Consider the following 16,097-nt stretch of genomic DNA (forward strand, 5'->3'; position numbering starts at 1 on the left):
GCAGGTTGCTAAGGCTAAAAGGGGTGGCTCAGCCAAGGCTGTCAGGTCATTGACAAATCAAGTAACCAATTGCCGTTTTGTTACCTTAAGCATTCTCTATCGCCAGCATTGACGCGCCGATCTACACAGGGGCAGTTCAAAAGCATCATATTTAAAATAAGCATTAAAGTGATTTGTGCCTTTTTGAAGCAAAGAAAAACAGAAACTGACTTGCATTCTTCATAATTATTTTCGTGAAATCAAATTGTAATTAAAAAAATAAAAATGAACAATCTCATTGTCACAAGTAGGCTTCAATGAAGTTACTGTGAAAAGCCTCTAGTCGCCACATTCCGGCACCTGTCCAGGGAGGCTCGTACGGGATCAAACCATGCTGCTGGCCTGCTTTATAAGCCAGCGATTTAGCCCAGTGAGCCCCTGGTTGATAAATATTATATTGATAAATTTAAGATAAATTTCTTTGAATTGGAAGAAGAGGCATCTTTACTGGAGAGGGAGAAGGGTCTAAAATCAATCACGTCAGTTATTGTATAGCTCTGCCATTTGAAAACATGTGATTTTGCCATAAGTCTCATTGTTATGTAAAGTTTTTGACACTGTTGAAACCTGTGTCCATTTGAATTTGAAAAATAGCATAAAATAGTATTAGATTTAGCAATATCGTAAGATATTCTTTGATTAGCTTCATGTTACAGAAACTTGGGTGTCTAGATACATGGTGCATTAAAGTGCCATGCTCAGGGGAAGAAAATGATAGAAAAGGCCAGTGGCATTCCGGCTGTTTTAACTAGAGGAATAGAATACAAGAGGGTGGAAGTGATATTTCAGCTGTACAAAGTCCTGGTCAGATCGCACCTGGAGTGCTGTGAGGGAGGGTCTGCACACCAGAGTTTAGAAAGGATACATTAGAATAATAGAATCCTACATTGCAGAAGGAGGCCACTTAGCCCATCTAGTCTGCACCAACCCGAAAGAGCACCCAACCTCAGCCCATTCCCCCCTACTCTATCCCCATAACCCCATTTAAACGTTTGGACATTAAGGGGCAATTTAGCATGGCCCATCCGTCTAACCTGTACATCTTTGATACAAACATTGAATCTTGGAGGAAGTGCAGTGTAGTCTTACCAGAATTATACCTGGATTCCAAGCTTTAAGTTATAAGGAGAGATCATACAAACTAGGGTTGTATTTCCCAGAGTTTACAAACGATTTTATCAGTTTTCAAGATATTAAGGGGAACAGATAGGTTGACTGGGATATTATTTCTGCAATTTGAGATAGGACGAGAGGGCATAATGTAAAAATCAAGCCAGACCTTTCAGGAATGTAATTAGGAAGCTTAACTATGTACAGTAGGTGCCAGAAATTTGAAACTCTCTTCTGCATTGATGCTGGATCAATTGTTATTTTTAAAAGTGAAATTTTTGGATTTTTTTTTAATGGGATCTAGGTGCCACTGGCTAGCCCAGCATTTATTACCCATCCCTAATTACCCTTGAGAAGGTGATGGTGAGCTGCTTTCTTGAAGCACTGCAGTGTAAGAACACTCACAGTGCTGTTAGGGAGGGAATTCCAGGATTTTAACACAGAGACAGTGAAGGAATACATAGAATTTACAGTGCAGAAGGATGCCATTCGGCCCATCCCCACCCAAGGTTAACACCTCCACCCTATCCCCATAACCCAGTAACCCCATAACCCAGTAACCCCACCCAACACTAAGGGCAATTTTGGACACTAAGGGCAATTTATCATGGCCAATCCACCTAGTTCTAAATCAGGATGGTGAATGGCTTGGAGGGCAACTTGCAAATGACGGTGATCCCATGCATCTGCTACTCTTGCCCTTCTAGGTGTTGGAGGGTGTGGAAAGTGCTGTGGAAGATGCCTTTGTGTATCTTGTAGATGGCATACTGATACTACTGTGCATCGGTGGTGGATTGAAGCTGTTGGATGGGGTGCCAATCAAATCATAGAACCCATTGAATCCCTACTGTTCCGAAGTAAGTCTGCACCGACCTCTGAAAGAGTATTCCACCCTAGCTCACTTCCCCACCCTATCCCAATAACCTCTTAACCTAACAGACACCTATTTTTTGAACAATACGAGACAATTTAGCTTGGCCAATCCACCTAGCCTGCACATCTTTGGACTGTGGGAGGAAACCGGAGCACCCGGAGGAACCCCACGTAGATACAGGGAGAATGTGCAGATTCCGCACAGACAATGATCCAAGGCTGGAATTAAACCCAGGTCACTGGCACTGTGAGGCAGCAGTGCTAACCACATGCCACCGAAATGGGCTGCTTTGTCTTGGATGGTGGTGATCTTCTTGAATATTGTTGGAACTGCCCTAATCCAAGCAAGTAGAGAGCATTCAATCACATTCCTGACATGTGCCTTGTAGATGGTGGATGGGCTTTGGGAGTCAGCATGTGAGTTACTCTCTGTAGAATTTCTAGCCTCTGACCTGGTCTTGCAACCAAAGTATATATATGGTTAGTCCAGTTCCGTTTCTGGTCAAAGGTAACACCAGGTCGTTGATTGTTGGGGATTCAGTGATGATAATGTCATTGAATGTCGAACAATAGTTGGATTGGATTTGTTTATTGTCACGTGTACCGAGGTACAGTGAAGAGTATTTTTCTGTGAACAGCTCAACAGATCATTAAGAAAAGATGAAAAGAAAAGGAGATAAAAGAAAATACATAGGGCAACACAAGGTACACAATGTAACCATATAACACTGGCATTGGGTGAAGCATACAGGGGTGTAATGTTAATGAGGACAGTCCATAAGAGGGTAATTTAGGAGTCTGGAAACAGTGGTAACAGAGGTCTGTTTTGATTCTGTTCGTGCATGTTCTCAGACTTTTTTTATCTCCTACCCAATGGAATTTGGAAGAGTGAGTAAGCCGGGTGGGAGGGATCTTTGATTATGCTGCCCGCTTTCCCCAGCAGCGGGAGGTGTAGATGGAGTCAATGGATGGGAGGCAGGTTCGTGTGACGGCTTGGGCTGTGTTCACGACGCTCTGAAGTTTCTTGGGGTCTTGGGGTGAGCAATTGTCATACCAGGCTGTGATGCAGCCAGATAGGATGCTTTATCATAGATCATATCATAGAATTTACAGTGCAGAAGGAGGCCATTCGGCCCATCGAGTCTGCACAGGCTCTTGGAAAGAGCACCCTACCAAAGCCACACTCCCACCCTATCCCCATAACCCAGTAACCCCACCCAACACTAAGGGCAATTTTGGACACTAAGGGCAATTTATCTTGGCCAATCCACCTAACCTGCACATCTTTGGACTGTGGGAGGAAACAGGAGCACCCGGAGGAAACCCACGCACACACGGGGAGGATGTGCAGACACCGCACAGACAGCGACCCAAGCCGGAATCGAACCTGGGACCCTGGAGCTGTGAAGCAATTGTGCTATCCACAATGCTACCGTGCTGCACCTATACGTGCTACCGTTCTATAGACGCAGCACGGTAGCACACGTGGCTAGCACTGTGGTTTCACAGCACCAGGGCCCATGTTCGATTCCCCGCTGGGTCACTGTCTGTGTAGAGTCTGCACGTTCTCCCCGTGTCTGCGTGTGTTTTGTCCGGGTGCACCTGTTTCCTCCCACAGTCCAAAGACGTGCAAGTTAGGTGGATTGGCCATGCTAAATTGCCTTAGTGTCCAAAAAGGTTAGGAGGGGTTATTGGGTTTGTATGTTCATTGAAACAAAATTGAGTCATTGTGACATTTTCATTATGTAAGTCTTAATTTTTCTGCCATTATTTTAGAAATTTAACCTTGAATTCTACCTCAGGAGGTTGGTGCAACAGAAAATAGTCTGTAGTCAAATCTTTTGTTAAAATAATTTCACCAGCTCATTTGCTCGTGACAACATAAAAACATAAGAAATAGAAGCTGGAGAAGTGCAACTGATTGAATCTGCTGCACCATGCAATACAATCCTGGCTCGTTTTAGACTTCAACTTCACTTCACTTTCCTGTTTTCTCCCAATGTGCTCTGATTCCGAGAGAGAGAGAGAGAGAGAGAGAGAGAGAGACTATAAATTAGTGTATCTCAGCCTTAAATATATTCAGTGATGCTTTATATACCACCCTCTGGGGTAGAAAATTCCCAAAGATTCACAGTGAAGACATTTCTTCTCTTCTCCGTTCAAAATGATCAACCCCTTCTCCTGAGACTGCGCCCCCTTGTTTTAGGTTCCCAGCCAGAGGAAACAGCATCTCAGTATCTACACTGTCAAGCTCCTTCACAATCTTGAACATTTCAATGAGATCGCCTCCTTTTAAACTCCAGAGAATATAGACCCAATTTACTCAGTCGCTTATCACAGATCAATCTTCTTATCCCACGGAACAATCCAATGAACCTTTGTTGTACCACATCCAACACATGTATATTCTACCTTAAATATGGAGACCAAAATTGCACACTATGGGCGAGTTTTTCGGCAGTGGGAGGTGTCCCGACGTTGGCCGGCGGCGGGATCTTCTGGTCCTGCTGCTGTCAATGGAATTTCCCATTGAATCTACCCCACGGTGTCAGGAAACCCACGGTGGGAGTGCACCATCGGCAGGACCGGAAGATCCTGTCAGCGTGAACAGCTGGAATATCTCACACTATATTTTGTGTGTGGGCTCACAAAGCCCTGTACTATTGGAGAAAGACTTCTTTATTCTTGCAATCTTCTTTCAACAAGAGGCCAGCATGCCATTTATTCACTTGATGCATGCTGCATCTGCATGCTAATTTTTGTGTTTCTTGTACAAGGGCATCAATGTCTCTGAACATCACCATTTACATGTTTCATGCTTTTTTATAATATTCTGATTTTCCATTCTTAGGACCAGTAGTCTTATACTGCCACACATTCTGCTCTGTCTGCCACCTTGTTGACCACTCACTTATGTGTCTCTATCTCTTTGCAGAAACTTTGTGTCTTCCTCACAGCTTTCAATCCTACCTAGTGTTCTTGAAAATACAGAAAAATGTGTCATTTGAAACATGGAAGTCTGGCAATATCTGGTCTGAGAGGATACAGGGAAAGATCCCACAAAAGGTTAATAGCAGCTGCAAAGAGCAGGATTGTAATAAGCTAAAACAATGGCTCACACCTTCATTGAATGTAACTATCTTAGGAAGTTTCTGGAAAAGCATGGATGAGAGTTTCAATTGAATTAAATGTTTAAAACAGGCAGGTCTTTCAAGTCATAACCAAGTAAAATTTTAGCTTACAGCAAAAAACAAAGGTTTCACACCTTGACTGAAATTAACTCTCCTAGTAAACAGCTGGAAAGGATGGATGATGTTCAGTCAAATTTGGCGTCAATTCTAAGTGTGAAATTCTACTAACATCAAGTCAATTAAAAGAAAATTGGAGATGACCTGTCTACAAGAAACATAATTTAAAGTCAAAATCAAAGGCAAAGTTATGAGCTGGGGATATTTGGAAAATTAAACAATTCAAAATCACAGAATTAAAAGTAACACCTCTATTGAAAACAAAGGAACTTTGAACATCACAAAGGACAATGTAATCAGATCTGAGAGGTGAGGTCATGCCCAAAATGAATACTTAGTTGTATTAGAATGTTTAGATTAAAGATACTTTTTAAAAATCAAAGTGAAATAAGTTAATTTACAAGAAGGCTCCAAAAACTTAATAATTGGTAGAAAGAGAATATAAACCCAGGGAGCAGAAGCAGACCAGCAACAGGACAGGAGGGGAGGGGAACTCAGAGAGAGAAGAGAAGAGAAGAGAAGAGGAGCTTGGTACATGGGAAGGATAGAACACAGCAACCGAGTTCACCAGCGAACACATCTCAAGAAGACGAGACTTTAAAGAAGATTGATTGTCAAGGTGGACCTGAAAGTCCCTTCAACCAACCAGCAGGATCCAGAAGCAAGATCATTTTACCTTTCTGTAAAGAAAGTGTTTGCAGCTTTTAAAAGAAAAAATATAATAATACAATAACTTAACTTAACCTGAAAAAGTGGTTTTCTCCTGAAGTCTACATTACTTACTTAGCAATGTAGGACCCAGGACATCGATGCTACTAAGTGGTAAGTAGATAAAATCTTCGGTGAAGGTATGGGTTATACCGGAGGATAACTTGAAAATATAGTTTGACCTGAATGGCACCCACTGAAGCCTGCATCGGAGTCGGGGAGTGAGAATCCCTGTTCACCATTTAGAATATCGACCCTTTTTGGTATAGGAGGAATTCTAAGAATAGTGGTGAGTTTTCAAAAACACTAGCTTTGCATCAGCCAGGAAACTTAGGTACATTACTTTAGAGACCACAGAAAAGTCTGAGGCAAGTGGATAAGAGAAACTGGTTTTATTATGAAGTAATGGCATATACAATACTCTTCAGATCCCAGCCAGACCTGAGTGTTGGTTCCAAACCTGACCGACCTTTATATCAGAGGTTATTAGAAGGCTAAATGCTTCTACCACGTAGGCCTTGTGTGGGTTATAACAATTCCTCTCTGACTCTTTATCTTAGTCATTAATATAGATTAGAAATAGTTGAAACATCAACACTGATCCTTGTGCAGTTCCACCAAGTCACAGCATACCAACTTGAAAATGCCCCTTTTATCCCTACACTCTATTAACCAATTCTCTATCCATGCTAATGTACCACCCCAAATCCATGAGTCCTTAGATTGCCTATTATCCTTTTGTGTGAGGTTTATCAATACCTTTTGGAAATCCCAAGTATACATTTACCTTTATTTGCCCTACTGGGTATATTGTCAGAAATCCCCAAGAAATTTATCAAACAGGATTTCCCTTTCATAGAACCATGTTGACTTGTTCGATTCGTACTGTGCTTTTCTAAGTGTGTTGCTATGTCTCTCTTAATAATAGATTCCAGCACTTACACTCATCTCAGGCTCACTGGCCTCTCTTCCTCCTTTCTTGAATAGCATTATCACATTTGCTCACTTCCAATCTGCTGATATCATTCCAGAATCTCGGGACTTTCGGAAAATCATAGCCAGTACATTCACTATGTCAGCAGATATCTCTTTTAAGACCCAAGGACATAGACCAGAATCAGAATTGTTACGGTTCAGAAGGAGTCTATTCAGCCCATCATGTCTGCACAGGCTTTCCAAATGCACATTCTGATTTAGTGCTATTCTCCTGACTTTCTCCCCATTTGCCTGCACATTGTTTCTAGACAAATAATCATCTAATGCCCTCATGAATGCCTTGATTGTGTCACAACACCCTGGACTAGTGAGTGGTCAATTTCAGCTCCAACTTGAGCCAGGCGGCACGGTAGCACAGTGGTTTGCACTGTTGCTTCATAGCGCCACTGTCCCAGGTTTGATTCTTGGCTTGGGTCACTGTCTGTGCGCAGTCTGAACGTGCTCCCTGTGTCTGCGTGGGTTTCCTCCGGGTGCTCCGGTTTCCTCTCACAAGTCCCGAAAGACGTGCTTGTTAAATGAATTGTGTTATATTACTTTACGTAACATATATATTACTCTTTGAACCAGCCGAGTTGATGAAATAAACAATAGTCTGCTTTTAAAGATGAACTAATTTAATGAGTAATATAAATAATATTTGTGAGTCCTTTGTACTTAATACTCAACTAGTAAGAGAAATAAAATACAGTAAAGATAACCAACTAACTATGCAATGTAGTCATGAAATAACTTATAACTTCTCTCTCTAGCTAATCTATGTCTTGTCTGTTCACTCTCCTGAAGCACACTCTCTCAGAAAGAGCGGGAAAGTCTTTCTTATACCATCTGATAGTGAGGCATCTAGTGTTGAATTGACTGTACTATATTGATAGATCACTACAAATTGGGCATTATGAATTCTCCCCCTGTGTACTCGAGCAGATGCTGGATTCTCCCGCCCCGCCCGCCACAAGAATGCCACTTGTGAGCCACGTACAATGGAGAACTCAATTGACCTTGGGTGGCATTCTCCGGTCGGGGAGGTGGCCGTGGCTGGAGAAACCCGCCTTAGTGTGGCGGCAGGTGATTTTCACAGTAACTTCATTGCAGTGTTAATGTAAGCCTACATGTGGCACTAATAAAGATTATTAAAAGATTATTATTATTAGTTGCAACACAGGTAAAATTAGATTTTATTTAACATACCCTGGGTTCTGGTTGAGCCCAATAAATTGCAGTCACCCGGCTTGTAACTTGAACGCAAGTAACCTTTTATTACGTGCAGTATTATAATTAAACTGTCAAAAAATGTAACTGACTATCTACTACCCTTTTCTCAACCTCTCTTTCCAAACTACCTCCTCACAAATTCATACGCACAGACAAACGACACAGAGGGGAAAGGGTGATGGAAAAGGAAATAAAATATTAGTAAAAATAGAAGGATAAGGATCTTTGATGTACTGGGATGATTTCAGTTAGTGGGCTGAATTCTCCGCTGTCGGGATTCTCCGTTTTGCCGACAGCGCGGGGGTTTCCCGATGGTGTGGGGCTGCCCCAAACTGGTACGGCGGGACGGAGAAACCCGCTCAGTGTCTTTATGAAGTTCAGCTTCCGGTTTCATACTTCTCCCTTTTAGGCTTGAGATGGTTTTCTCTGGCAAGGTTGTCTACCTTCTCCGCAGACTCTGTCTAATTCCAGGTTCACCAGGCTACCCCCTCACCTGACCAAACCCCCTTCACCCAACCCGACTAACTATTCCCCGATACAACCCGACTACTCCTAGAACATAGAACATAGAACATAGAACAGTACAGCACAGAACAGGCCCTTCGGCCCTCAATGCTGTGCCGAGCCATGATCACCCCACTCAAACCCACGTATCCACCCTATACCCGTAACCCAACAACCACCCCCCCCCCCCCCCCCCCTTAACCTTACTTTTCTTTTTAGGACACTACGGGCAATTTAGCATGGCCAATCCACCTAACCCGCACATCTTTGGACTGTGGGAGGAAACCGGAGCACCCGGAGGAAACCCACGCACACAAGGGGAGGACGTGCAGACTCCGCACAGACAGTGACCCAGCCGGGAATCGAACCTGGGACCCTGGAGCTGTGAAGCATTTATGCTAACCACCATGCTACCGTGCTGCCCACCTGACTATCATCTTTCATTCCCACTCCTTAGTATAAATATTTCCCACTTTCTCTGTCTGTTAGCTTTGACAAGGCGTCATCGGACTCGAAATGTTAGCTCTTTTCTCTCCCTACAGATGCTGCCAGACCTGCTGAGATTTTCCAGCATTTTCTCTTTCGTTTCAGATTCCAGCATCCGCAGTAATTTGCTTTTACCCCTGACCTGACCCAACCCTAACCTGACTAGTCCCAACCTGACCAAAATACACCCACAACCTGACCCAAATATCTCCCTTACCTGACTGTGTGACAACCTGATCCAACTATCCACAGATCTGACTTGTGCAGTCCCCCCAACCACCCAATTTCCCCTCTGACCATTTCCAAATCCAACCCAACATGACTGCATCCCCACCAAACTAACCACTGACCATCTATTACCCCCCCCCCCCCTTACCCACGTACGCCCTACCCTGACAGATTACCCCAGCCACCTTACTAGCCCCGGCCCAACTAACCCCTGACCTGACTACCCCCGAAAAATACCACCCCCACCCGGAAAAACCTACCCCTCCCCGATCCTACATGACTACCCCATTCAACAGACCCAACTACCCAACCCCCACAACAATCTGACTATCCAGATGACCTGGCTGTCTCTCTGACCTGGCTTGACAACCCCACATCAAATCCAACTACTCCACCTCCTAAACCGGACTCAACTATCCCCTGACCCAACCAACCCTCTGACCGGGCTACCCTCTCTACCTGACCTAACTAACCCCGGACCCGCCTATACCCTTGATCGAGCGACCCCTTGACCCAACCCAACAACCCCCCAACTCAACCACCACTGATTGGACCCAGCTAACCTCCGACCTGACTACCCTCCAATCTGACCACCCCACCCCCCAACAAGACCCAACCATCCTCCAATATACCCCCGAACCAGAGTATCACCCCAACCAGACCTGCCACACCCAACCTCAAGACTATTACCACAACCAGACCTATCTCCCAATCATCCAACTATGGCATCCCCCTCCCCTGCCATTGGCTTGACTACTCATTCACCCACCTATGTACTCACCCAGCTACCAACTTATAAACCCACGTAGCTCTCCCATCTCACCACCTGTTCAGTCACTCACTCATTTGCCCATTCAGCTACTCACTCACCCAGTTACTCATCTATTGGCCAACTTCTGCTCAAAGACTGGACCTTTAAACTGATCTGAATGCGACAGCTAGTGCCATACAAAGGAGGCATGTCCTCTTTCCCCACCGACTCAACTCAGCTCTAGTGGAGTTGCCCAGGCGATGCTGTGCTACACATTTCTTTGACAGCTGGGATTGGAAGATCGGGGAAAATCTGGAGTACTGTTGGGTTGGGGAAATCTTCGCAGGCACTGGAAATGCACTCAGCATTGCCTCTGACTGGAAGATTTAGGCCATGGTTACCTCACCACAGTGCAACTATATAGCATTAAAGAAAACAAATATCTCTATTTTGATTTGTTCCCACCAGCAGTTTAAAGCATTTGAGAAAGTAATTATAAAAAGGGTGAATAACTGCACAGGTATCTGATTTTATAACAATTAGGTTGTTGCCCGATGGCTGAATTGGTAAAGGGATTAACACAACGTAAGATTTACAATTCCATTCTGTGCCAAATTATATGTGAACAAATTACTAGTTCATTCTTCAGGGCAATGCCTTGTCCAATCAGAGTCAAGTTGCCGGGTTTAAATTTTCAAATAATGCTTGGCAGTTAACTGTCAGTTACCATTAACTGGTTGATTCTCCATGGTAATGTCTCGACCAATCAAATCCTACTTGCCAACCAACCAGCACTTTCCTTTCATGCAAGATAAAGTTGTTGCTTCCCCTGACACTGGTAATCTTGCAATTATCTTGATCAGTAGAAGATGAAAAGCTTTGACAAAATGCATTTTTTCAGCCAAGAGGGCATAGTAACTATGGGTTTCAATTGGATTGGTCCTCGACTATGTTTAGCGAAGTCCTGCAGTGGTTTGCCATTGTCTTCTTCTGGGAAACTCTCCCGCTCTTATTGCTTGCTATCAAGCATATTGGAAGGATTATTATCAACCTTTTTGGCCATGTCATAAATGCAACTTCCATGGTCATCAAGTCCCAGAATGGAACTTGAAACTGGAGCTTCTGGGACAGAGGTAGGGCCACTTCATTGCCCACAAAACCTCCTCTGAGTTCTCGGGGGGGTTTCTCCGGCCCCCCGACGGGTCAGAGAATCGCCGGGGGGGGGGGCAGGGGGGGGGGGGGGGGGGGGGGGGCAGCGTGAATCCCGCCCCCGCCGGCTGCCGAATTCTCCGGCGCCAGAGATTTGGCGGGGGCGGGAATAGCACCGCACCTGTCGGCGGCCACCCCCCAGTGATTCTCACGCCCACGATGGGCCAAGTTCCCACCTGTTTTTGCCGAGTCCCACCGGCGTAAATCAAGGTAGGTCCCTACCGGCAGGACCCAGCTGCATGGCCGGCCTCCGGGGTCCTCGGAGGGCCCCGGGGGGTGCTCCCACTGTGGCCTGGCCCGTGGTCAGGGCCTACCGATTCGCGGGCGGGCCTGTGCTGTGGGGGCACTCTATTCCTACGCGCCGACTCTGTAAGCCGCCGCAATGGCTGGCGTGAAGGTGAACCCCCCCTGCGCATGTGCAGGGATGACATCAGCAGACGCTGACACTCCCGCGCAAGCGTGGATGCGCGCCGGCTGGCAGAGTCCCTTCAGACCCGGCTGGTGCGGCACCAAAGGCCTTCCACGCTGGCCGGCAGGGCGCAAACCACTCCGGCGCAGTCCTAACCCATGAATGTGTGGAGGATTCCGCACCTTTGGGGCAGCCTGACGCCGGAGTGGTTCCCGCCACTCCACTGCGCCATTTCTGCCCGCCAATTCCCGGAGAATTCCACCCCTCATTCCTCACCTAGACATCACAGTCCAATCTCGGTGGTGCAAAATGTCTAGTGAAAAATTGTAATGTTATTTTGCATTGCCATCATCTTCCTCTCATTAAAAACATCTCTGCAAAATGTAAAATGTAACAGCAACTAGAAGCTTGAAATATTCTTGTAAAAATATCTTTTACTGTCATGTGATTTTTTTTTTAATAAACGTTTTATTGAGGTATTTTCTTTGGCATTTTAACAGCAACAGAATTGACAATCTCTGCAACGAATGGTTGCCACCTCCGGGTGAACCCCAGCAGAGACCCTCTCAAGTCAAACTTAATTTTCCTCAGGTAGAAGAAGCCAGCCATGTCTGAAAGCCAGGTCTCCGATTTGGGGGGCTTTGAGTCCCTCCATGCCAGCAATATACGCCTCCGGGCTACCAGGGAAGAAAATCTGCCTCTTTCTCCTCCTGGATTCCCAGGGCCTGCGACACCCCAAAAATCGCCACCTCTGGACTCATTACCACCCTTGTATTCAATACCGTGGACGTGGCGTCAGCAAACCCCTGCCAAAATCCCCTCCGTTTTGGACATTCCCAGAACATGTGGACATGGGCTGCCTCCCCCCCCCCCCCCCCCCCCCCCGCACACTTCGCACACCTATCCTCCACCCCAAAAAACCTGCTCATCCGGGCCACTGTCATGTGAGCCCGGTGAACAAACTTAAATTGGATCAGACTGAGCCTGGCACATATTGCGGTAGCATTGATCCTTCCTAACGCGTCTGCCCAAAGGCCCTCCTCTATCACCCCCTGAATCTCCTCTTCCCACCTTCGCTTCAGCTCCTTGGTTTGCGTCTCCTCCAGACCCATAAGCTCTCTATATATGTCCGAGATGCTCCCCTCCCCTAACCATCCTCTAGAGACCACCCTGTCCTGAATCCCCCAAAGCGACAGGAGTGGAAAGGTTGGTACCTGCCTCCGTAAAAAGTCCCGTACCTGTAAATATCGGAATTCATTTCCCCCAGCCAATGCAAACTTCTCCTCCAGCGCCCTTGTACTCGGGAAGCTGCCTTCCAAGAACAAGTCCCCCATCCTCTCAATCCCCGCTCTCCACCAAATACAGAACCCCCCATCCATCCTCCCCAGGGCAAACCTATGACTGTCACAGATTGGGGACCATACCGATGCCCCCTCTGCGCCCACATGTTTCCTCCACTGACCCAGACTCTCAAGGCCGCCACCATCACGGGACTGGTGGAGTACTGCGCCGGCGGGAATGGCAGGGGCGCCATCACCAGTGCCCCTAAACCTGTCCCCTTACACGAAGCCGCGTCCATGCGCACCGATGCTGGCTCCGCCCCCCCCCCCCCCCCCACCCCACCACCACCAGCCACCTCCTAACCATGGCTTTGTTAGCTGTCCAGCAGTAATTTCTGAAATGCGGCAGCGCCAGCCCTCCATCCCCCCGACTCCGCTCGACCATTGCCTTCTTCACCCGTGGGGGGCTTACCCCCCACACAAAGCCCAGAATAATCTTATTGATCCGTTTAAAAAAGGACCGCGGGATGACGATGGGGAGGAAGTGGAAAACGAAAAGAAACCTCGGGAGGACCGTCATTTTTACTGATTGTGCCCTACCCAGCAGAGACAACGGGAGCGCGTCCCATCTTTGGAAATCCTCCTTCATCTGGTCCACCAACCGGGCCAGGTTCAATTTGTGTAGCCATCCCAGTCCCTCGCCGCCTGAGTACCCAAGTACCTAAAACTGCCCCCTATCACTCTAAACGGCAGTTCCCCTAGTCGCCTCTCCTGGCCTCTCGCCTGAACCACTAACAACTCTCTCTTCCCCATATTAAGCTTGTAACCCGAAAACCGGCCGAATTCCCCCAAGATTTCCCCCATCCCCTCCATTGGGTCTGAGACATACAGTAGCAAGTCATCCGCATATAATGAGACTCTGTGATCCACCCCCCCCCCCCCCCCCCACCCCCCCCCCCCCCCCCCCCCTGCACCAACCCCTTCCAGCCCCTTGAGGCCCTCAGAGCAATTGCCAGCGGCTCTATCGCCAGCACAAACAGCAGTGGGGAGAGGGGACGTCCCTGTCTTGTGCCCCAGTGTAGTCTGAAATATTCCAAAGTCGTCCTATTTGTCCTGTCACGTGACTGTTTACAATAAGGTAATTCCATTACAATATCGCAGAGCAAACAAAATATTTGGGCTAAATTGGGAGATTACTGTGGAGAAAGACTCAACTTCAGGAAGAAAATAAATCAGTTTAAACAGAGGGAATTGGTAGAAACAAAAAAAAAATCTGATGGGCAGCACGGTGGCACAGTGGTTAGCACTGCTACCTCACAGAGGCGAGGACCCAGGTTCGATCCCGGCCCCGGGTGACTGTCCATGTGGAGTTTGCACATTCTCCCTGTGTCTGTGTGGGTCTCATCCCTACAACCCAAAGATGTGCCGGGTAGGTGGAATTGCCATGCTAAATTGACCCTTAATTGGAAAAAAAGAATTGTGTACTCTAAATTTATTTTTAAAAAGATCTTATGATACAAAACAGCATGGTAGTGGAAAATGTACTTGGTAACAATAATATTTAACAGTAATGGTAGCATTTGCTTTGCGAGGGAGTTGGAGTGGATCAGTAGATAGCTCTCCTATCGATGAGCCACTCAGTTTAAGTCCCACTCCAGGACTGGTTCATCATGGAAGAGTTAGTGAAAAAAAGAGCAGCTGCTGGCAAAATCACCTGTCAAATCCCCCCAGAATATAATGTTTGATTGAAGGGTGATCAGCCAGTATTATGCAACCTCATGTAACATAGGAAAAGCTAAAAGAGGAAGAACAAAGTGGGGTTTGCTATGTAAGTCTCATTTGGCATGTTATAAATGTCAAACAACGAAACACTGGATGGGATTCTCCGGTGCCCAGCCACGTGTTTCTGTGTTCGCCGGTGGCGGAATTCTTTCTTCCCGTTGCTTGTTAAGGGGATATCCCATTGAAGCCACCCCACACTGCTGGGAAACCCATGGGTGGCCACCTCTGAGGAGGAGTGCGAGGAGGGGCTGGATCAGGAGGGGCTGCAGGATGAGCCAGGGAAGGTCCAGAGGAATGAAGACCGGTGGCAATGGTGACGGTCTGGCATGCCTGGAGGCCCTCAGCCTCGCTCACTTCGCATAAGATGAAGCTTTGTCCATCATCTCACCCCCCTCCCTTCCCCCCTCCCCACTCATTCGCCCTCTGTTCCCCTCCCCATTCCACTCTTTCCCACACACCCCATCCCACCCGTTCCCCTCCCTCCCCTCCATTTCCACCCCCTCCTCACAACGACCCTGTTCTACCCTTCCAGGGTCTGTGGACCATCACACCAGGGGTGTTGGGCCTTTGTGGGTACTGTCAATGGGTCAAACAAGGAGGAGGGTTATGCTAACCCGCTACGAGGTAAGCTCTGGTGATTTCCAATTTATGCTATAGTCCTGTCTTTCTACTGTCAGCGCGCGCGCACCCATCACCTGCACGTGGTATGCCTCAGGGGCGCCAGAGAGTGTAGCCCACCAAGGTGTGTGTTTCTGAGCTGGTGGATGGTGGGGATGATAGCTGTGATGCATCAATTGTGGCATCCTCAAAGCTCTCCTCTGAGTTGTTCTTTGGAATGGGGGGGGGGGGGGGAGGGGGGGGGGGGGACCCGGATGGGCCAGTACCATCCGATGGAGATCCTGCAAGGGAATAGACATGTGGTCAGTGAAACAGAGGGATCATTTTGTCTGACATGTACAATTCACTTGAGACAGACCATCTGGGTGGAGGGGCAATGAATCCTCACCTCTGAGGCGCAGGCCAACCTCGCAGTCAGAAAACCACCTATCGTTGGTCATCCCCATGATCTCTAGGACCCGTTCCTCATAGGGGGTGAGGACTCTGATGTCCGGCAATCCACCACCCGTCTGGGCCCTTTCATGCCTGTTTTGTGCCAACTTCTCCTGCAGGAACAAAGAGGGCATTGTGAACTGCTCACTTGATGTATTAGTGGGGGTCTATGGCAGACAACAGGCATGGGCACCACTGCTGGACATGGGTGGGTT

This window comes from Scyliorhinus canicula, chromosome 10 (assembly GCF_902713615.1).
Source record: "Scyliorhinus canicula chromosome 10, sScyCan1.1, whole genome shotgun sequence".
Lineage (NCBI taxonomy): Eukaryota > Metazoa > Chordata > Chondrichthyes > Carcharhiniformes > Scyliorhinidae > Scyliorhinus > Scyliorhinus canicula.